This window comes from Gorilla gorilla, chromosome 11 (genome assembly GCF_029281585.2).
Source record: "Gorilla gorilla gorilla isolate KB3781 chromosome 11, NHGRI_mGorGor1-v2.1_pri, whole genome shotgun sequence".
NCBI classification, from domain to species: domain Eukaryota; kingdom Metazoa; phylum Chordata; class Mammalia; order Primates; family Hominidae; genus Gorilla; species Gorilla gorilla.
In genome coordinates this window covers 62,122,954-62,146,879 of record NC_073235.2, presented here as the reverse complement: position 1 = coordinate 62,146,879, position 23,926 = coordinate 62,122,954, and the positions used below count along the sequence as shown (strand labels likewise).

General features: G+C 37.7%; 1 protein-coding gene across 7 annotated transcripts in view; it reads left to right on the top strand.

Moving 5' to 3' along the window:
• BAZ2B (bromodomain adjacent to zinc finger domain 2B) overlaps window positions 1-23,926 on the top strand; it is a 403,884-nt gene that overhangs the window by 70,509 nt on the left and 309,449 nt on the right. For 2 of the 7 annotated variants that reach the window (XM_063694869.1, XM_063694871.1), the window contains exon 4: window positions 7,147-7,285. The exons of 3 other annotated variants lie outside the window; for them this stretch is intronic. The gene's annotated coding sequence lies outside the window, so the exon portion shown is untranslated. Of the gene's footprint in view, window positions 1-4,370; window positions 4,613-7,143; window positions 7,286-23,926 lie in introns of all 7 variants that reach the window. 2 more of the 7 variants (XM_063694875.1, XM_055379026.2) reach the window with 2 other exon arrangements.

Below are 23,926 nucleotides of genomic sequence, written 5' to 3'. Positions count from 1 at the left end.
AAGACCAGCCTGGCCAACATGATGAAACCCCATCTGCACTAAAAATACAAAAATTAGCCAGGTGTGGTGGCTGGCACCTATAATCCCAGCTACTTGGGAGGCCGAGACAGGAGAATGACTTGAACCCAGGAGGCAGAGGTTGCAGTGAGCCAAGATGGTGCTATTGCACTCCAGCCTAGGAGACAGAGCGAGACTTTGTTTTAAAAAAAAAAAAAAAAAAAAAGAAGAAAGGAAAAAGAAAATAGAAAACAATCAATCTATGGAAAACATACTGTAGAACAAGAGAAACATTCTCGTCAAAATTCAATGTGTATAACACTGAAAATTAAGTAGAAGAAAATCCACATTTTCAATTTCTGCTATAAAGTTAAAGAGTAAGCTTGATCTTAATAGAACTTGAGCAGAAAATGCAAACTAAAATAGAAAAATTTCAGAATTAGATAAAAGGGAGTTGAATGATACAAGGAAAGATTCTAAGTAGATTAATGCTTCACTGGTAGAATTATTTATGTCTATATTAGAGGGAATATGTACCTAAATGTACAAACATTGTGATACTGAGTTTACCTTGTGAGCAGAGGAGAAAAAAGGAAAAATATGAAAATAATATTATATTTGAGAGATAACTAAGGTATGTTTATAATTTCAAAATAAGAACAATGTTGGGATAACTGGCTAGCCATTATGCAGAAGATTGAAACTGGACCCCCTCCTTACACCATATACAAAAATCAACTCAAGATGGATTAAAGAATTAAATGTAAAACCCAAGACTAAAAACCCTGGAAAACAACCTAGGCAATACTATTCAGGAGATAGGCACAGGCTAAGATTTCATGACCAGACTCCAAAAGCAATTGCAACAAAAGCAAAAATTGACAAATGGCATTTAATTAAACTGAAGAGCTTCTGCATAGCAAAAGCAACTATCAACAGAGTAAACAGACTGCCTACAGAATGAGAGAACATTTTTGCCAACTATGCATCTGACAAGGTCTAATATGCAGCGTCTATAAGGAAATTAAACAAATTTACAAGAAAAGAAAACCCACTAAAAAGTGGGCAAAGGACATGAACAAACACTTTTCAAAAGAAGACATACATGTGGCCCAACAATCATGTGGAAAAAAGCTGAACATCACAGATAATTAGACAAATGCAAATCAAAACCGCAATGAGATACTAACACCAGTCAGACTGGCTGTTATTAAAAAGTCAACAAATAACAGATGCTGGTGAGGTTGTGGAGAAAAAGGAATACTTTTACACTGTTAATGGGAGTGTAAATTAGTTCAACCATTGTGGAAGACAGTGTGGCTATAAATCATTTCTTCTAGATTTTCCAATGTATTGGCATATAGTTGCTCCTGGTAGACACTAATGATCCTTTGAATTTCTGCAATATCAGTTGTAATGTCTCCTTTTTCATCTCTGATTTTATTTATTTGGGTTTTTTTTCTTTGTCTAAAGGTTTGTCAATTTTGTTTATTTTTTTCAAAAAACAATTTTTGTTTTGCTAATTTTTTGTTTTGTTTTCTTCATTTCTATTTCATTTATTTCTTCTCTGAGCTTTATTATTTATTTTCTTCTACTAATCTTGGATTTGATTTGCTATTGCTTTTCTAGTTTTTTTTTTTTAATGTTTCATCCTGTCTTATGATGCTGAGCTTTTCCAGTTCTTTAAGATGCATCATTAGGTTATTTATTTGAAGTTTTTCTTCTTTTTGATATAGGTACTTACAGCCATAAATTTCCTTCTTACTACTGCCTTCACTGTATTCCATAGGTTTTGATATGTTGTGTTTCCATTATTTGTTTCAAGAAAGCTTTCAATTTCCTTCTTTCTTTTTCATTGACACACTGGCCTTTCAAGAGCATATTGTTTAATTTTCATGTGTTTGCATAGTTTCCAAAATTCCTCTTGTTATTGAGTTCTGGTTTTATTCCATGTGGTTAGAGAATATATTTGATACTATTTCAGGTTTTTTTTGTTTTAAGATTTGTTTTGTGACCTAATTTATGGTCTATCCTTGAGAATGATTCATATGCCAAGAAGAAGAATGTATATTCTGCAGCTGTTGCATGAAATGTTCTGTAAATAGCTATGAGGCCCATTTTTTGTGTATAGCAGATTAAGTCTGATGTTTCTTTGTTGATCTTGTGTCTGGGAGATCTGTCCAATGCTGAAAGTGGGATTTTGAATTCACTATTATCGTATTGGAATCTATCTCTCTCTTTAGTTCTAATAATATTTGCTTTATATATCTGGCTGCTCCAGTGTTGCATATATATGTATTTAGAATTATTATATCCTTTGCTGAATGAACGTTTCTGATTATGTAATGAACTTCTGTATCTCTTCTTGTGGTTTTTGTTTTGAAATCTATTTTGTCTATGTCAGTATAGCTATTCCTGCTTTTTTGGTTTCCATTGGCACCAAATGAATGTTTTTTTCCATCCTTTTATTTTCAGTCTATGTGTATCTTTATGGGTGAAGTGTGTTTCCTATAGGCAACAAATCACTGGGTCTTATTTTTTTTAATCCATTCAGCTACTCTGTGTCTTTTGATTGGAGAGTTTAGTCTATTTACATTTTGTGTTATTATTGATAAGTAGGGACTAACTCCTGCCACTTTGCTACTTGTTTTCTGGTTTGTTTGTTTATTTGTTTTGTGGTCTTCTCCTCCTTCTCTCCTTCCTTCCTGTCTTCCTTTTAGTTTGATTTTTTTCTAGTGGTATGATTTAATTTCTTTTTATTTTTTGTGCATCCATTGTATGTTTTCTGATTTGAGAGTACTGTGAAACTTGCAAATACTACCTTATAACCCACTATTTTAAACTGATGATGACTTAACACTGCTTGCATAAACAAACAAATATGAGAGAGAAAACTAATAAAAACAATATACTTTAAGTTCATCTCCCTGCTTTTTAACTTTTTGTGGTTTCTCCTTGTTTCATTGTAACTGTCTATGTCTAGAAATGTTCTTGTAGTTATTATTTTTGATTGTTTTATTATTTATTCTTTCTACTTAAGAGTAATTTACACACCACAATTACAGTGTTATACTATCCTGGGTTTTTTTATGTGCTTACCATTACCAGTGTTTTTTAACTTCAGATGATTTCTTCTTGCTTATGAATGTCCTTTTCTTTCAGATTGAGGAAATCCCTTTAAGATTTCTTGTAGGACAGGTCTGATCTTGATGAAAGCCCTCAGCTTTCGTCTGTCTGGGAACATCTTTATTTGTCCTTCCTGATTTGAAGAATATTTTTGCTGGATATAGAATGCTAGGGTAAAAGTGGTTTTTGTTGTTGTTGTTGTTGCTGTGTGTGTGTGTGTGTGTGTGTGTGTGTTTTCCCAAGACTTTAAATATGTTATGCTGCTGTCTCCTGGCCTGTAAGTTTCCATTGAAAAGTGTGCTGCCAGACATATTGGAGCTCCATTGTATGCTGTTTATTTCTTTTATCTTGCTGCTTTTAGAATATTTTATTTATTCTTGACCTTTGGGAGTTTGATTACTAAATTTCTTGAGATAATCTTCTTTGGATTAAATCTGCTTGGTGTTCTGTAACCTTCTTGTACTTGAATGTTGATGTCTTTAACTTTGGGAATTTCTTTATATCCCTTTGAATAAAGTTTCTACCCCTGTCTCTTTCTCTACCTCCTCTTCAAGGCCAGTAACTCTTAGATTTGCCCTTTTGACGCTATTTTCTAGATCTTGTAGGCGTGCCTCATTGTATTTTTATTTTTTTTCTTTTGTCTCCTCTGACTTTGTATTTTTAAATAGCTTGTCTTCAAGCTCACTGTTTTTTTTCTGCTTAATCAAGTCTGCTATTAAAAAACTGATGCATTCTTCAGCATGTCAATTGCATTTTCAACTCTAGAATTTCTGCTTGATTCTTTTAAATTATTTCAATCTGTCTGTTAAACTTACCTGATAGAATTCTGAATGACTTATCTGTGTTATCTTGAATTCTTTGAAGCTTCCTCACAACAGCTATTCTGAATTCTTTGTCTGAAAGGTCATATATCTCTTTTTCTCCAGGATTGTTCCCTGGTGTCTTATTTAGTTCATTTGGTGAGGTCATGTTTTCCTGGATGATGCTGATGCTTATAGATGTTCATCAGTGTCTGGACATTGAAGAGTTAGGTATTTATTATAGTCTCCACAGTCTGGGCTTGTTTGTGCCTGTCGTTCTTGAGAAGCCTTTCTAGGTATTCAAAGGGACTTGGGCCCCAAGCCTAATAATGCTGTGGTTTTTGTGGACTCATGCCTAAGGTATCTCCTTGGTGGTCATGGATAAGAGCCAGAATTCTCTTGATTACCACGCAGAGACTTTTGTTCTTTTTTCTTACTTTCTTCCAGACAAACGGAGTCTCTCTCTCTGTGTGCTGAGTCACCTGGAACTGGGGGCATGGTGATGCAAGCACCCTTCTAGCCACCACTACTGTTACTGCAGTGGGTCAGACCTGAAGCCAGCACAGCAATGGGCCTTGCCCAAGGACCTTTCCTTCAGGGTGGCGAGTTCCTCCAGGTCCCCGGCATATCCAGAGATGCTGTCTGGGAGTCAAGGATTGGAGTCAAAAACTTTAGAAATTTACAGCCAGGTGTGGTGGCTCACACATGTAATCCTAACAATTTGGGAGGCTGAGGTAGATGGATTGCTTGAGCTCACAAGTTCGAGACCAGTGTAGTCAACATGGTGAAACCCTGTCTCTACAGAAAAATACAAAAAAAATTACTGGGGCATGGTGGTGTGCACCTGTAGTCCCAGCTACTTGAGAGGCTGTGGTGGGAGGATTGCTTGAGTGTGGGAGGTTGAGGCCACAGTGAGCTGTGATCGTGCCACTGCACTCCAGCCTAGGTGACAGAGGGTCTCGAAAAAAATAAAAATAAAAAGCCTTAGCAATTTACCTGATGTTTTATTTTACTATGGCTAAGCTAGCACTCAAACCACAATATAGAGGCCTTCCCCAGTGTTTCCTCTCCTTTCCACAGGCAGCGGAGCTGCTTCTTGTGGCCAGCACCACCACCAGTCCATGGCAGGTTCTGCCAGGCCACAGCTGATGCTCAGTTCAAGCCCAAGGACTCTTTTATCAGCTTATGGTGAATGCTGCCAGGCCTGGGACTCACCCTCAGGACAGTGGGCTCCCCTCTGGAGCCCCTCCCAGGGCAGGTCCAGAAATTCTGTCCAAGAGCCTAGGCCTGGACTTAGGGACCCTTAGAGCCTGCTTGTTGCTCTACCCCACTGTGTACAAGCTGGTACCTAAGGTGCAAGACAAAGTCCCCTTTACTTTTTCCTCTACTTTTCTCAAACAGAAGGAGTCTTCCACCATAGCCACCACAGCTGGGATTGTGCTGGGTCCCACCTGAAGCCAGTACATCTCAGAGTCCGAGGCCCACTGTGTACTCCCCAGGTATTGTTGCTGGTTATTCAGGGCCCAAGGACTCTTTAGTCAGCAGGTGATGAATCTTCCCAGGACTGGGTCCTTCCCTTGAAGGTAGTGGATTCCCTTTTGGCCCAGGGTATGTCTAGAAATGTCATCTGGAAGCTAGTGCCTGGAGTGGGGGCCTCACAACTCTGCCCAGTGCCCTATCCTATTGTGATTGAGCTGGTTTCCAATATGCGAGACCAAGTCCTCTTTATTACTCTTAGCTCTCCTTAAGCAAAAGGAGGGAGGTCACTTTCATTGCTACAAGCTGGATTGCCTGGATTGGGAGAGGGATGGCATAAGCACTCCTATAGCCACCCCAACTAGTATCTTCCTAGGTTACATGCCACCATGGTTCCCTGGCTCTAAGCCCAGCCTAGCATTAGGATTTGCCTAGGAATTGCAGTCCTTGTGTCCTAGACTGTCTTTCAAGTTTACCTGGGACCCCAGAGCACTTCAGCCCACAGTGGTGAGGCTTGTCAAGAAACTCAAGTGCTGACCACTGCGATGAGTGATTTCCCTCTGTCTAGTTCTGATCCAAATGCTGTAGTCCAAAAGCCCCCTCCATGCATAGGTGCCAGCTGAGTCCAGCACAGGTTTACTCTCCACTATGACAGGGCATCACTGAGTTCAGTATAATTCTCCCAGGAGCTGCATTCTCCCTCCCCACAGTGGTGAGAGTTTCTCTCCATGCAACACAACTACCGTCAGGAGGTGGGAGCGGGGAGGCAGTGGCAATTGAAGACCATCTCTTCTGCCCTCCTCAATGCCTCTTTCAGGAATATGAAGTTAAAGCCAGGTACTGTGATTGCTCACCTTACTTTTGGTTTTTATGATGGTGATTTTCTGTGTGCAGATAGTTGTTAAAATTTGGTGTTCCATTTGGGGGTCGAGCAGTGTAGGCTTCTATTCTGCCACCGTGCTCTGCCCCCCGTTATCCATGTTATGTTTTTTCTATTTGTTTTGTTTTGTTTGAGATGGAGTCTTGTTCTGTCACCTACGCTGGAGTGCAGTGGCATGAACATGGTTCACTGCTGCCTTGACCTCCCAGGCTTAAGCAATCCTCCCACTTCAGCCTCCCTAGTATCTGAGACTGCAGGCATGTGCTACCACACCTGGCTATTTTTTAAATTTTTTATAGAGACAGGGTCTCCCTATGTTGCCCAGGGACTTTTTGTTTTAAAGAGTAAGATACCTCTTGATTATCAGCTTTGCCATTATGGACCATTATTTTCTAAACAATGCTTTAGATATTTGCATGGTTTCAATTAAGCATGTTTTCAATTAGGAAAAAAGACTCCTGTTTAAAGCTGGTAAAAATAAGCTACAGAAATGTCCTCCTATGATACCTAAAAATATGCACTATAACAATGTTAAAAAGAGGAAGGGAAGAGTAGCAGAACCAGACAAGAAAAAAAAAAAAAAGAAACAAATTATTCACCAGCAGCAACCAGAAATAACAAACAGGATAGAATTTCATCATACATTTCAAAAGTTGATAGCCAAGGAAAGAAATAGAAAATTTCCTAAAGCATAGTGTGGCGCCCAGGACCACATGTGCTCCGAAAAAGCTGTGATCTTGAGACTCATCATTAATATACCTAAAATAGTAGAGGAATCGATTTATGGAGCTTTTGTTTTGGGTTTTGTTATTTTTTTTTTTTTTTTTTTTTTTTTACATTTTTCTTTCTCTTACTCTGTGAAAGTAGAAACAGCTGCTGAGAAGAGATGACTAAAAGCTGAAAAGTGAAGAATTAACACTGATTTCTTGGCAGAAGCAGAAGCTTCAGGACTCCTGAATTGAGGGAATGATCTAAATTCCAAGGATTATCTCTCAGTGAGAACAAGGTATGTTCCCTTTCCTGAGTAGATAGGGCAAACCTCCCAGAAAATCTCAAACAGCTGAATCCCATTCCTCCACCCAAAGCTGCACATTAAAGTTGCCACAAAATTCCAGCTGACATGTCTTCTTTCTATTCCTAGACTTTAGCCATACTAAATTTCTCATGGTATGGCCATTTTTCTTTGCTATTTGAAAAAATCCTGTTTGTAGCACCTTGTAGCCATGTGACTTCTGCCACTTGTTTTGTTTCTCCAAAGATAATTCGCCTCTCTTTGGATTGTCTCTTCATTAAATATATGGAGGGAAAAAGAGAAGTTTTAAAAAGTAATTTTAAGTCATTCAGGCTAGGGATGTTTTAAAGTCATTGACTATCTTTTAAACAAAACTCAGTGACATTTTCAGTAAACATTACTGGTAAAACAGTAAACGCTTTCCAGAATAAGCAGAAAAATAATGCTTTTTAGTATTTTTGTCTTCAAAGGTGGAGAAGAAACAAGCTAAGGAAGGTATCATTCAGTATTGCACTCCTCAGAGTAAAATCAGACATAAAACCACACAGTTGCTAAATTCATTAAACCAGCAGCGAAATAATATTTTGTCTATAGTGAAGGCAAAAATCAACTCGTCAAAATTCTTTATACACATGATACTTTTGGACAGTATAATATCAACAATATATAATATGAAAGCACAATTATTCTAACATGTGCATGCTAATGGATAATTACCATTACAGTTGGATGCAGATTTTCTATGGCAAGGGTATGAGCAAATCTTTGATCTACATGCGGTTCATGTAAGGGGGGAAGTGCTTGACAGCTTGTTCCTTTCATATTGAAAATCCATGCAAAAAGGGGATGAGATTTTTAAAAATTGGCTTGTGATTATTTTGTGAGTCAAAAAAGTTTTCTAAAAATAATGTGTTGAGATCAGTATTAACAGAGCAGCAGCTGTAGAACAAGAAAGATCACCATTACGTTAAAGAAATTGCACTAGAATATTCTCACACTGTGCTATTCCTAGAACATAATTGTCTATAAATGTGAACTCTGATCTTGATTCTCTTATTAAAGGCAGTAGTGAAAATTGTACTCATTATTGAATTTTGGTCCTTGTGTATATATTTTTTAGAATACAGTGAAAATATGGCTGGGCACGGTGGCTCACACCTGTAATCCCAGCACTTTGGGAGCCCGAGGTGGGTAGATCACCTGAGGTCAGGAGTTCAAGACCAGCCTGGCCAACATGCCAAAACCTCATCTCTACTAAATATACAAAAATCAGCTGGATGTGGTGGTACGTTCCGGTAATTCCAGCTACTTGGGAGGCTGAGGCATGAGAATTGCTTGAACCTGGGAAGCAGAGTTGCAGTGAGCTGAGATCGTGCCACTGCACTCCAGCCTGGGTGACGGAGTGAGACTCTATCTTAAAAAAAAAAAAAAAAAAGAATAAAGTGAAAATAAATGGGCAGTGAATGTAAAAACTCTGGTTTCCAACCTGAAACATACTGGCTGTCAAGAGAGAAGGTAGTCATGAATTTTTAAAATCGGATATGAGATAAAAACATTTCCCCATGACCCTAAAAAAGACCATTTTAGTGATTTCAGGGAGGTTTCCCAAATGGCATGTGGTAGTACCATGAATAGTTTGAAACTGTCCTTCAGGGCTAAACTATTATGAATTTTAATGCTGAAGATAATATGTGAGGACAACCTATGATGCAAACAGGGTTTAATCACTGTCAGGTGGCCTCTTTAACACACTGAGGATATGTATTCTCCTTCGCCTGTCTCTACCCAGAAAAAGTAGTCATTCCTTACTAAGTAAATTGTGTAATCATTTTATTTTGAATATTTATATTAGAGTAGTTATCACATTGTATCAGATACTTTGGGGGTGTGAATGCCTCTCAGTTGGACTGTGCATTCTTCAAGGGCTAGCAGTTTTGCTCCGCCTCAACAGAGGTGTGCTGGTAACTCTTTTAAAAATAGACTTTCTGGGAGAGTGAGACCTTGTCTAAAAAAAAGAAAAAAAGGCTTTCTGGGAATAAAAATGTATGCTTATAAGTACATACCTAAGTTTATAAATTCTATTGATGTAACAGCGGTATCATACAATTCACAAATAATAATAAAATATGCAGTACTGTCTTGTAAAATTCATATAGCCAGTTGATTCTCACAGAATGCTCTAGTTGATTTTTACCCAACCCTTGTGTCTGTAGTCTTACTGGTAGCCAATCTATGGTTGCAGTTGTTGAGCAAATGCAATTCTGACATGCATGTTTATTGATATTTTTGTTTAAATGAGTAAGAGGAACATAAAACCACAAAAGTATATGTTGGAACTTTACTTTTTCATCAGTGATGTGAACAACTTCTTGCTAGATTTTTAATAGTTTTGAAATATTGGAAGATTATTTCCTCATTTCTTGTGATATTTACAGTGTATCACTTTAATTTGCACTATGTAAATTTTTTCTGTCTCTTTCTTAAGTTTATCAGCACCACATTAAATTATAGCCCACATTAAGTTATATATGAGGCATAAACATTCCCACCATGGCTGATTTCAGGCTTCCAACATGACATCACTTATCACAGAGTTGGGAAGAGATGGACAGTAGCACACCACTATATAGGTGTTTCTTTGCCATAGTACAATAGAGATAAATAACCTCAAGTGCATACATAATAGTAGAGTAAGATGTGATGAGTTTTAAGGACTTGTTTTTAATAAATAAATTTAAATTTATTTTATGTTTGAAGATATTTATTTTTTGGTAATGACTATTTAATAACCAGCTTGCAAAATTCCTGAGAATTTAGCATTTGACTTTTATAAGCTGGGCAGAATCAGGCCCAGCACACTGATGCCCCTGTAGTGCTGTGCATAACCTACACAGCTTTGTGTGACTGGCTTGGGTGAACAGCAGTCTGTTAGTTAACTCAATCAATTTATTCTATTTGTTATTATGCCCTTGGATTTCATACAGGATTGTCATGGGAAAGATCATACAAATGATCTCTATGTACCTGATGTAAAATTACTTCAAAAAGTTTCTCTATTACTCCAATATTTTGTTAATTTTGTCTTAATGAATTGCTAAATTTCTGACTTACCAGATAAGGAGAATGGCAATTATATTCCCTCTTCATTTTGTCTGCATTGAAACTCACAGGTAAATTGTCTGCAACATACCTATAACTGTTAAAGGACAATGATATCTTTAAATTTCTTCTTTTTAAAAATGAAATCTATGTTGAAATCTTGTGATATATATATGTACATATATATATACACATACATGTATCAGACACATATATTTGCATGTACTATTTGAAATTTGGTTTCTTATCAACATTTGAAAGGAAATGCTGAGTAAATTCTTGATTTGTTACCTTTATTTACCAGTTTTCAAAATGAGTTGGTTCCCTAGCATCATTCAAAGGTGAACAAAAAGGTTTTTTTAGTATAATTATGAACTCATTTATTAAAAGACACATTTGTTATGTTTCTATCCATTGCAGTTATTGTTAACATTCAAATTGTTTCATCTTTGGCCAATGGGAGCCACCTCATATTGGACCCTTCAAATTGGCTACCAAGTCCTTTTGACATGACACCAATAATCTTTCATAATTTCCATGCTTACTGGTGTGACAGGGTATTCTAAGCTCATTTTTGAATATTTCTTGACCCAAATATGGAGTCAGCCATTGCTTCATGGAATTTTTTAGGGGTAGATGGTGTATAGAGACCATAATCTGTATACTGTGGGTATGTGCTGGTTGCTATACACTGGTCCCTGTTTCTAGGTATTTACAGTATGCAAGTAAGATGTATTTTTAAGTATAAAATATAAAATGAGTTCATTCTAATACATACATTTTAAATTCAGTATCACAGAGTTTTTATGCAATTCAAAAATTAATTTCCCAAAAACACCAACATATTCATTTTTTTCTTTTTATTTATTTATTCATTTATTTTTTGACAGGGTCTTGCTCTGTTACCCAGGCTGGAATGCAGTGGCACAATCATGGCTCACTGTAGTTTTGACCTCCTGGGCTCAAGCAGTCCTCCCACCTCAACTTCCTGAGTACCTGGGACTACAGGTGTGTACCACCATGCCCGGGTAAATTTTAAAATTTTTTTGTAAAGTTGGGGTTTCACCACATTGCCGAGGCTGGTCTCTAACTCCTGAGCTCAAGCAGTCCTCCTACTTGGGCCTCTCAAAATGTTGGGATTACACACGTGAGCCACTGGGCCTGGCCATTTGCTTTTTCTCAGACTGTGCTTGCAACAGTGTTAGAATAACACCACCAATAATAGCATAAGAATACGGTTAGTGATAATTTCAGTTGCTGTTTTGTCTTGTTGCTTTGAATACTATATACTGTTAAATTAGTGTGTTTTAGTTGTTGTGTTTTAAAGTCACTTGGAATAATTCTCTATGGTTATGCCACCAACTTCACATACAAGTAAGTTCATTTATTTATTTGGGTTTCACTTTTATGGGATTGTATTTTGTTTTTTTGGTTTTTTTGAGACGCAGTCTCACTCTCTAGCCCAGGCTGAAATGTAGTGGCATGGTCATAGCCCACTGCAGCCTTGAACTCCTGGGCTCAAGCAATCCTCCTGCCTTGGCTTCCCAAAGCACTGGGATTACAGATGCAAGCCAGTGCAACTGGCCTGCTTTTTAACTTTGTTTCTCTTTTATTATAATAATGTAAATGACTTTATATGGTTCCAAATTCACATCTACAATACAGGTTTTATGAGATACCCACATACTATACTGTTCCTATTTTTACTACTCTGCTCCCTTCCTCCTTTTAGGTAACCATGTTTTTTTAAAGGTTTTAATTTATCCTTTCAGTTAAAAAATAGGTAAATATTTAGATGAATGGTGACATACTATACTACATTTTTCTCCAACTTGCTTTCTTCACTTAACGATAAATACTGGAATTCACTGTAAAGTGCTTCATACTGTATATGTCCCTCGTACTTTTTAATTTTTATTTCTTTATATTTTATTTTTTATTATACTTTAAGTTCTGGGGTACATGTGCAGAATGTGCAGGTTTGTTATGTAGGTATACAAGTGCCATGGTGGTTTACTGCACCCATTAACCCATCATCTACATTAGGTATTTCTCCTAATGCTATCCCTCCCCTAGCCCCCTATCCCCCAACAGGCCCCAGTGTGTGATGTTCCCCTCGCTGTGTCCATGTGTTCTCATTGTTCAGCTCCCACTTATGAGTGAGAACATGCGGTGTTTGGTTTTCTGTTCTTGTGTTAGTTTGCTGAGAATGATGGTTTCCAGCTTCATCCATGTGCCTGCAGAGGACATGAACTCATCCTTTTTTATGGCCGCATAGTATTCCATGTTGTATATGTCCCACATTTTCTTTATCCAGTCTGTCATTGATGGGCATTTGGGTCGGTTCCAAGTCTTTGCTATTGTGAATAGTGCCGCAATAAACATACGTGTGTATGTGTCTTTATAGTAGCATGATTTATAATCCTTTGGGTATATACCCACTAATGAGATTGCTGGGTCAAATGGTATTTCTAGTTCTAGATCGTTGAGGAATTGCCACACTGTCTTCCACAATGGTTGAACTAATTTACACTCCCACCAACAGTATAAAAGCATACCTATTTCTCTACATTCTCCCCAGCATCTGTTGTTTCCTGACATTTTAATGATTGCCATTCTAACTGGCATGAGATGGTAGCTGATTGTGGTTTTGATTTGCATTTCTCTAATGACCAGTGATGATGAGCTTTTTTTCATATGTTTGTTTGCTGCATAAATGTCTTCTTTTGAGAAGTGCCTGTTCACATCCTTCACCCACCCCACTTTTTGATGGGGTTGTTTGTTTTTTCTTGTAAATTTGTTTAAGCTCTTTGTAGATTCTGGATATTAGCTCTTTGTCACATGGATAGATTGCAAAAATTTTCTCCCATTCTGTAGGTTTCCTGTTCACTCTGATGATAGTTTCTTTTGCTGTGCAGAAGCTCTTTAGTTTAATTAGTCCCATTTGTCAATTTTGGCTTTTGTTGCCATTACTTCTGGTGTTTTATTCATGAAGTCTTAGCCCTTGCCTATGTCCTGAATGGTACTGCCTAGGTTTTCTTCTAGGGTTTTTATGGTTTTAGGTCTTACGTTTAAGTCTTTAATCCATCTTGAGTTAATTTTTGTATAAGGTGTAAGGAAGTGGTCCAGTTTCAGTTTTCTGCATACGGCTAGCCAGTTTTCCCAACACCATTTATTAAATAGGGAATCCTTTCCCCATTGCTTCTTTTTCTCAGGTTTGTCAAAGATCACATGGTTGTAGATGTGTGGTGTTATTTCTCAGGTTTCTGTTTTGTTTCGTTGGTCTATATATCTGTTTCGGTACCAGTACTGTGCTGTTTTGCTTACTGTAGCCTTGTAGTATAGTTTGAAGTCAGGTAGCGTGACGCCTACAGCTTTGTTCTTTTTGCTTAGGATTGTCTTGGCCATGCAGGCTCATTTTTGGTTCCATATGAAATTTAAAGTAGTTTTTTCTAATTCTGTGAAGAAAGTCACTGGTAGCTTGATGGGGATAGCATTGAATGTATAAATTACTTTGGGCAGTATGGCCATTTTCACAATATTGACTCTTCCTATCCATGAGCATAGAATGTTTTTCCATTTGTTTGTGTCCTCTCTTACTTCCTTGAGCAGTGGTTTGTAGTTCTCCTTGAAGAGGTCCTTCACATCCCTTGTAAGTTGGATTCCTAGGTATTGTATTCTCTTTATAGCAGTTGTGAATGGGAGTTCACTCATGATTTGGCTCTCTGTTTCTCTATTATTGGTATGTAGGAATGCTTGTGATTTTTGCACTTTGATTTTGTATCCTCAGACTTTGCTAAAGTTGTTTATCTGCTTAAGGAGATTTTGCGCTGAGACAATGGGGTTTTCTAAATACACAATCATGTCATCTGCAAACATTGACAATTTGACTTCCTCTTTTCCTATTTGAATACCCTTTATTTCTTTCTCTTGCCTGATGGCCCTGGCCAGAACTTCCAATACTATGTTGAATAGGAGTGGTGAGAGGGGGCATCCTTGTCTTGTGCTGGTTTTCAAAGGGAATGCTTCCAAATTTTGCCCGTTTAGTATGATATTTATTGTGGGTTTGTCTTAAATAGCTCTTATTATTTTGAGATACGCTTCATCAATACCTAGTTCATTGAGAGTTTTTAGCATGAAGGGGTTTTGAATTTTATCAAAGGCCTTTTCTGCATCTATTGAGATAATCATGTGGTTTTTGTCATTGATTCTGTTTATGTGATGGATTATGTGTATTAATTTGCATATGTTGAACCAGCCTTGCATCCCAGGGTTGAATCTGACTTGATCGTGGTGGATAAGCTTTTTGATGTGCTGCTGGATTTGGTTTGACAGTTTTTTATTGAGAATTTTCACATTGATGTTCATCAAGGATATTGGCCTGAAATTTTTTTTTTTTTTTGGTGTGTCTGCCAGGTTTTGGTATCAGGATGATGCTCGCCTCATAAAAAGAGGGAGGATTCCCTCTTTTTCTGTTGTTTGGAATAGTTTCAGAAGGAATGGTACCAACTGCTCTGTGTACCTCTGGTAGAATTCAGCTGTGAATCCGTCTGGTCCTGGACTTTTTTTGTGTGGTAGGATATTAATTACTGTCTCAATTTCAAAACTTGTTATTGGTCTATTCAGGGATTCAACTTGTTTGTTTAGACTTGGGATGGTGTATGTGTCTATGAAATTATCCATTTCTTCTAGATTTTCTAGTTTATTTGCATAGAGGTGTTTATAGTGTTCTCTGATGGTAGTTTGTATGTCTATGGTATCAGTGGTGACATCCACTTCATCATTTTTTATTGCGTCCATTTGATTCTTCTCTCGTCTTCTTTATTAGTCTGGCAGGTGGTCTATCTCTTTTGTTGATCTTTTCAAAAAACCAGGTCCTGGATTCATTGATTTTTTGAAGGGTTTTTCATGTCTCTATCTCCTTTGGTTCTGTTCTGATCTTAGTTATTTCTTGTCTTCTGCTAACTTTTGAATTTGTTTGATCTTGCTTCTCTAGTTCTTTTAATTGTGATGTTAGAGTGTCAATTTTAGATCTTTCCTCCTTTCTCTTGTGGGCATTTAGTGTTATAAATTTCCCTCTACACACTGCTTTAAATGTGTCCCAGAGATTCTGGGACGTTGTGTCTTTGTTCTCATTGGTTTCAAAGAATATCTTTATTTCTGCCTTAATGTTGTTATTTACCCAGTATTCATTCAGGTTGTTCAGTTTCCATGTAGTTGTGCAGTTTTGAGTGAGTTTCTTAATCCTGAGTTCTAATTTGATTGCACTATGGTCTGAGAGAGTGTTTGTTATGATTTCCATTCTTTTGCATTTGCTGAGGAGTGTTTTACGTCTTATGTGGTCAATTTTAGAATAAGTGTGACGTGGTGCTGAGAAGAATGTATATTCTGTTGATTTGGGGTGGAGAGTTATATAGGTGTTTATTAGATCCGCTTGGTCCAGAGCTGAGTTGAAGTCCTGAATATTCTTAATTTTTTGTCTTGTTGATCTGTGTAATATTGACAGTGGGGTGTTAAAGTCTCCCACTATTATTATGTGGGAGTCTAAGTCTCTTTGTGGGTCTCTAAGAACTTGCTTTATGAATCTGGGTGCTCATGTATTGGGTGCATATATATTTAGGATAGTTACCTCCTCTGTTGCATTGATCCCTTTATTATTATGTAATGGCCTTCTTTGTCTCTTTTGATCTTTGTTAGTTTAAAGTCTGTTTTCTCAGAGACTAGAATTGCAACCTCTGCTTTTTTTTTTTTTGCTTCCCATTTGCTTGCTAAATATTCCTCCATCCCTTTATTTTGAGCCTGTGTGCATCTTTGCATGTGAGATGGGTCTCCTGAATACAGCACACCAATGGGTCTTGACTCTTTATCCATTTTGCCAGTCTGTGTCTTTTAGTTGGGGTATTTAGCTTGTTTACATTTAAGTTTAGTATTATGTGTGAATTTCATCCTGTCATTATGATGCTAGCTGGTTGTTTCACCTGTTCGTTGATGCAGTTTCTTCATAGTGTCAATGACCTTTACAATTTGGTATGTTTTTGCAGTGGCTGGTAGTAGTTGTTCCTTTCCATGTTTAGTGCTTCCTTCAGGAGCTCTTGTAAGGCAGGCCTGGTGGTGACAAAATCTCTCAGCATTTGCTTGTCAGTGAAGGATTTCATTTCTCCTTTGCTTTTGAAGCTTAGTTTGGCTATATATGAAATTCTGGGTTGAAAATTCTTTTCTTTAAGAATGTTGAATATTGGCCCCCACTCTCTTCTGGCTTGCCGGGTTTCTGCAGAGAGATCCACTCTTACTCTGATGGGCTTCCCTTTGTGGGTAACCCGACCTTTCTGTCTGGCTGCCCTTAACATTTTTTCCTTCATTTCGACCTTGGTAAATCTGACAATTGCGTGTCTTGGGGTTGCTCTTCTTGAGGAGTATCTTTGTGTTGTGCTCTGTATTTCCTGACTTTGAATGTTGGCCTGTCTTGTTAGGTTGGCGAAGTTCTCCTGGATAATATCCTGAGGGGTGTTTTCCAACTTGGTTCTATTCTCTCTGTCATTTTTAGGCACACCAGTCAAATGTAGGTTTGGTCTTTTCACATAGTCCCATATTTCTTGGAGGCTTTGTTCATTCCTTTTCGTTCTTTTTTCTCTAATCTTGTCTTCTCGCTTTATTTTATTAAGTTGATATTCAATCTCTGATATCCTTTCTTCTGCTTGATCAATTCAGCTATTGATACTTGTGTATGCTTCACAAAGTTCTCGTGCTGTGTTTTTCAGTTCCATCAGATCATTTATGTTCTCTAAACTGGTTATTCTAGTTAGCAGTTCCTCTAACCTTTTTTCAAGATTCTTAGCTTCCTTGCATTGGGTTAGAACATGCTCCTTTAGCTCAGAGGAGTTTGTTATTACTCACCTTCTGAAGCCCACTTCTGTCAATTTGTCAAACTCATTCTCCATCCAGTTTTGTTCCCTTGCTGGTGAGGAGTTATGATCCTTTGGAGGAGAAGAGGCATTCTGGTCTTTGGAATTTTCAGCCTTTTTGGGCTGGTTTCTCCCCATCTTCATGGATTTATCTACCTTTGGTGCTTCATGTTGGTGACCTTTGGATGGGGTCTCTGAGTGGATGTCCTTTTTATTGATGTTGATGCTATTCCTTTCTGTTAGTTTTCCTTCCAACAGTCAGGCCCCTCTGCTGCAGGTCTGCTGGAGGTCCACTCCAGACTCTGTTTGCCTGGGTCTCACCAGTGGAGGCTGCAGAACAGCAAAGATTGCTGCCTGTTCATCCCTCTGGAAGCTTGGTCCCAGAGGGGCACCTGCCAGAGGCCAGCCAGACCTCTCCTATATGAGGTATCTGTCAGCCCCTACTGGGAGGTGTCTCCCCATCAGGAGGCACAGGGGTCAGGGACCCACTTGAGGAGGCAGTCTGACCCTTAGCAGAGCTTGAACACTGTGCTGGGATATCCGCTGCTGGCTTCAGAGCCATCAGGCAGGGACGTTTACTTCTGAAGCTGTGCCCACAGCCGTCCCTTCCCCCAGGTGCTGTGTCCCAGGGAGTTGGGGGTTATATCTATAAGCCCCTGACTGGGGCTGCTGCCTTCTTTTCAGAGATGCCCTGCCCAGAGAAGAGAAATCTAGAGAGGCAGTCTGGCCACAGAGGCCTTGCTGAGCTGTGGTGGGCTCCACCCGGTTCGAACCTCCCAGCAGCTTTATTTACACTGTGAGGATAAAACTACCCACTCAAGCCTCATCAATGGCAGATGCCCCTCGCCCCACCAAGCTCAAGTGTCCCAGGTTGACTTCAGACTGCTGTGCTGGCACCAAGAATTTCAAGCCAGTGGATCTTAGCTTGCTGGGCTCTGCCTCATACCTTTTTAAAAACTGGATAGTACTCCACTGTGTGGATGTTCCATAATTAATTCAACCATTTCATTATGACAGATATTTGGATTATTTCCAGGCTTTTGCTATAAAGTGCTTCAAAGAATAACTTCCTGTATATATACCTATTTTCATATTTTTGTCAGTGTTGGTCAGATTTTTAGAAGTGAGATTTGCTAGCAAAAATAAAATAAACACATATGTAACTTTGTTACATACTGCCAAATTCTCCCTTGTTGGGGTTTTTCCATTTTGTACTCCAAAAAGAAGAGGAAGAAGAAAAAAAGAAAGAAACAAAAACTGCCCCTTTTTTCTATAGGAGCCTCACTCACTAGCAGCCTGTTTTGTAAAACTTGGACTTTTGGGAATCTGAAGGATGAGAAACAGTATCTTCTTAATTCTTCATGTGCATTTCTCTTACTACGAGCAAGGTTACAAATGTTTTTATTTAAGGGGCATTTCTTCCCCTTAAATGCCCTTGGGCATTTCTTTTGTGTGTGTGTGGTTTTTTATTCTTTTTTTTTTTTCTGAGACGGGGTCTTGCATGTTGCCCAGGCTGTAATGCAGTGGTTAGTTATAGTGCACTACAACTTCAAACACCTAGGCTCAAGTGATCTTCTTATGTTAACGTCCCAAGTACCTGCGACTACAGGTGTATACCACTGCACCCAGCTCACTCTCTCGTGCATGCTCTTGCTCTTTCTGTCTTTCCTTCCTTCCTTCCCTCCTTCCCTCCTCCCTCCTTCTTTCCTTTTATCTTTCTTTTTCTCTCCCTTCCTCTCCCTTCTGTTCCCTCTCCCCTCTCCCTCCCCTCTCCCTTCCCTTCTCTTCCCTTCCCTCTTCCTTTCTTTTCTTTCCTCTTTCTTTCTTCCTTTCTTTCCTTTCCCATTTCTCTCTTCCTTTCATTCTTCTTTTTTTTTTTTTGAGACAGGGTCTCACTCTGTCACCCTGGCTGGAGTCCAGTGGTTTGATCATGACTTACTGCAGCCTGGACCTCCCAGGCTTCAAATAGCTGGGACTACAGGGACACACCACCATGCCCCACTACTTTTTGTATTTTTTGTAGAGACAGTCTCATCATGTTGCCTAGGCTGGTCTTTAATTCTCTGCCTGCCTCAACCTCTCAAAGTGCTGGCATTACAGGCAGGAGCCACTGTGCCTGGCCCCATTTCTTTTTCTCTAAAATGACTGCTTATCTCTCTAGTCATTTTGCTATCAGGTTGTTAGTCTTTTTCTTCTCTGTTTTTAGGCAGGCTTTACATATAAGTTTATTCAACTGTCTCATGTAAGTTGCAAGTATTTCTTTACAGTTTGTCATTTGTCTTTATAGTTTGCTTGTGGTGTTTTTGTTTTGGCTATAGAAAAGCTATTTTATGTAGTAAGATTTACCAATATTTCCCTTTATTGTATCTGGTTTTGACCATTGCTGGGAAAGTTTTCTTTAGGCTCTAATTATTGGGGAATCCTCCCATAATTTTTTTTAGTACTTGTATAGGTTCAATTCTTCATGTTTAAATATCTGATCTTTTTCAGTTTTATTTTTGGAACAGATCCAAGTTTATCCTTTTCCTTATGAATACCCAGTTATTTGAATACCACTTTGGTTTTTGCCTTTTTTTTTTTTTTTTTTTGAGACAGTACTCACTCTGTTGCCCAGGCTGGAGTGCAGTGACATAATCATGACTTACTTCAGCCTTGACCTCTTGGACTCAAGCGATCCTTCTGCCTTGGCCTCCCTGGTAGCTAGGACTACATGCATGCACCACCATGCCTAGCTAATTTTTTTTTTTTTGAGATGGAGTTTCGCTCTTGTTGCCCAGGCTGGAGTGCAATGGGATGATCTCGGGTCACCGCAACCTCCGCCTCCCGGGTTCAAGCAATTCTCCTGCCTCAGCCTCCCATGTAGCTGGGATTACAGGCATGTGCCACCACGCTTGGCTAATTTTGTAATTTTTGGTAGAGATGGGGGTTTCTCCATGTTGTCAGGCTGGTCTCGAACTCCTGATCTCAGGTGATCCACCTGCCTCGGCCTCCCAAAGTGCTGGGATTACAGGCGTGAGCTACCATACCCGGCACCTAGCTGATTTTAATTTTTTTTGTAGAGACAGGATCTAGCTATGTTGCCCAGGCTGGTCCCAAGCTCAAACAGTCCTCCTGCCTTGGCCTCCCAAAGTGCTGGGATTACAGGCATGAACTACCATGTGTGGCCTTGAACACCAGTTATCAAAAAGTCCATCTCTTCCTCACTGCTTTGAGATACAGCTTTTATCTATACTAAATTTCCATATGTACTTGGGTCAATTTCTCATTTTCCTATTATGTTTTATTGGTTTTTTATTCATGTGCCAGTGCCAACTATTAAGCTTTAAAGGTTTTATAATGCTTTAGTATCTGTTATGATTGTCCCCTCCACCCCTGGCAAAGCTCTCTTTTTCAAGATTTCCTGTGTTTTTCTTATTTCTTTTTCCAGCTGAATTTTTTAACAAATTTGTGCTTATAGCCGTGTTCTTAATCAGGGATGTTTATCAGAAGCGCCTTTAGAGTTGAAGAAGAAAAGAAATACTTGACCCCCCACCCAGACATGGTGAATTCTGGACGTTGGGGACATTTGAATTCACATAGTGAATTCTGGACACTGGGGACAATTCTAGATATTTAAAACAATCTCTACAGTTGATTCTGATAATCCCATTTTTAAAAGAGGCCTATAAAGCATCATAGCCAGGTTTTAATTCCAGACTACTTTATGATTTGTTTTCCCTTATGTATTCTGGCCCATAGTTAATGACTACAGCAACTACTGTAAGCCAGAAATTTCTCTAGTCCTCTTTCACTCCTTCCTCTTCCTTAATTCTATTTTCAGTTAGTCACCAAACTGAAATTTTACCTCAGAAATATCTGGCTGTAAATCTCCAATGCCACTGTCTCTACCATCATTCTTACGGACTGTTAAGCAATCTCTTAATACTACAGTCTATCATTTGCACTGCCTATACAGTTATTGTTCCCTCAAAACAAGGTCAATCATGCCACTCCTTTGCTAGCCTTTGTTGGCTCTTATGATAAATTCAACCACCTTACCATGGTACTTAGGCCTTTTACTGTCAGGTCCCAGCCTTCATCTTGGTCATGACATCCCTATCATTCCTTTATCTCTGTCCTTCCCCATACTGAATATTCCCGCATACAGAATTTCTCACTAGTGGATGGACACCAGATCTAGTATCTCTGCATATTTACACTTGTTGTTTCTTTCACTTAGAGGACCACCTCCCACCCCGAACGTCTTTGCCTGGTAAGCTCTCAGTATTTGAGATGCAGTTCAAATAACATGTCTTTGATAAAGCCTTTTCTAGTCTCTCAGTGAGAATTAGTTGCCTCATCCTCTTTATTCTCACAAAACTTTATTATTTGTATCTTTATAATGTGATTTATATGAGTCTCTAATCTCCCAGGCATTTCACACTTTCCACATCAACCAGAATGTGAGCTTTTCATGTTTTTCCAGCCTCTAGCATAGCGCGTAGCATATAGCAAGCACTCAAATGTTTGTTCAATGAATGAAAACAAATACAGCTTCATTAGGCTGTAATGATTGAAACAGAAACAAGATATAACAGTGGCCAGCTTGTTATACTGTTGAGATCTCTCGTTTGTTTTTCTTTGTAGTCAGCCTTCCTAGACTTCATTCTCTGTACGTAGCAATTCCTTACTCTTTGAGGAACCATCTACAATACCCATAGTAGTAAGTTAGATAGCCATCCAACTCTATATCTACCTATTTAAGAAGTTCTATCTTTGTCGTAAAAACAGATGCTGCTTTACAGAAGAAAGTGCAACAATTTAGTCCATGTTGGTGGCATAGTCTGTGGGATGGGTAAATAGGTATAGAATTTCAGAGTTAATTATTCACTAAAATTGGAAAAGATCTGCTTGATCATTAAATTCTTTCACAATTATGTACATGATGAAGCACTAATACAGATGATGATCTTGGGTAGAAGACTAAGTCCTGTTGGGAGTTAAATTATTTTATAACTATAGCAACTATTTTATCTGAAGTTTTCCCCTCAACTGTATGATTATGTTATAATCTCTGAAATGATCAAGTATGATAACATGAAAAAGGGAAGGAATTATATTTTAAAAATAATTTAAGCACAATTTCTTAGTAAGAAGGTATCAAATACTTGGAGTAATCCAGTTTAAAATTTCTAGGAAATCATTCTTTTTAAGAAGAATCAGTTTAAAAATACAGATTAAATTGAATAATTTTAATTTGTATATCTGAATTACCAAATAACATTAAATAATTTTTAATATATATTTTAATATAAAATTAAAGTTTTTATTATTTTTATTGAAATAGAGAAATATATTTATGAATTTGAGATACCTATGTCAGTCTTTCATTTAGCAACTATTTTGTTAATTATTGATTTCCATATAACTTCACCATTGGGAATGTCACATATTTCCTGAAGTATATAACGAGCCCTTCATAATAAAAATATATTTTAAAATGTTTTTAGAAGACATTAAAATCAAGGTTTTCACTGTCACCCCTTTTCTCCTTTTTTCCAACCTTTTGATCATGATAAGATGTATTTTGTTATAAGTTACTTCCTTGTACAATCAAGTAAAAGACAACTTTGGGTTGTATGTGGCTCCAGCTTGAAATTGCATATACATATTCTTATAAAAATTTTTGAATTATGATTCTAAAATTACTCAGGGGAATGATTGGAGTTTTTATATAGTAGTTAATCACTTTCATTACATATATTCTGTTTTTTCTGTAGATTAGACATATTTCCACAATTTAAATTAATGAATTTTATTACTTTAAATTATTTTTTTTCACAGGTTTCTTTTCTAAAATCCAGGCAATGTAAATTACATATCCTTATGAAACCATTGTTTGGGAAACCAGTGTGGCATCTGCAATCCCAATATTTCAAAATATTATTGGAACCAAAAATTGAACCATGCTTTGCAGTATATTGTTTGAAGTATTTAAGCAAAGGATGTATTCTTAATTATTCGAGTTACAGTGTGCCACTTAACTTTATTTCAAGCGAGGTATATTTTGGGAGAATTCTTTATGAAAATCAAGATAACTTGAATCTAGCACTTTTTCCTTATCTTTTCAAAATTAAATATTTTCAACAGTAATGCTAATGATTAGGTAAAGTGTCAGTAATAGATTGTTAAAATATTAATATTCAATGCTTTATGCATAGAAATATCAGTGTATCCCATTTTTTAGTTCCACATACTTAAAACTATTATTTAATGACCACCATTATAGAACAATGCATTAACTTTTTTGTATGTGACTTGGGATAGAAGTCTTAGATACTAAGTGCATTCATACTTATATTTTAATCTATATTTTTCTTCTGGAACATTATTAGTAAATTTTGAGATTATAGAACTGTTGACCCAGTCATACATGTACAGAGCTTGGCCTCCGAGTTAATTAAATATGAGTTAATAATATATTATAAGGAAATTATTGTCCTTATTACAGTTATTAGGTAGTTACTCAAATTATAGCTTGAAAGGAATGCAGAGCATGGAAAACTCGGGATTAAATTATGCATTTGAACCTTAGGCCAGTTTTTACTGTAGAGACAGTTTGCTGCTAAAAGAGAAATTGTATGTCATTGAAATT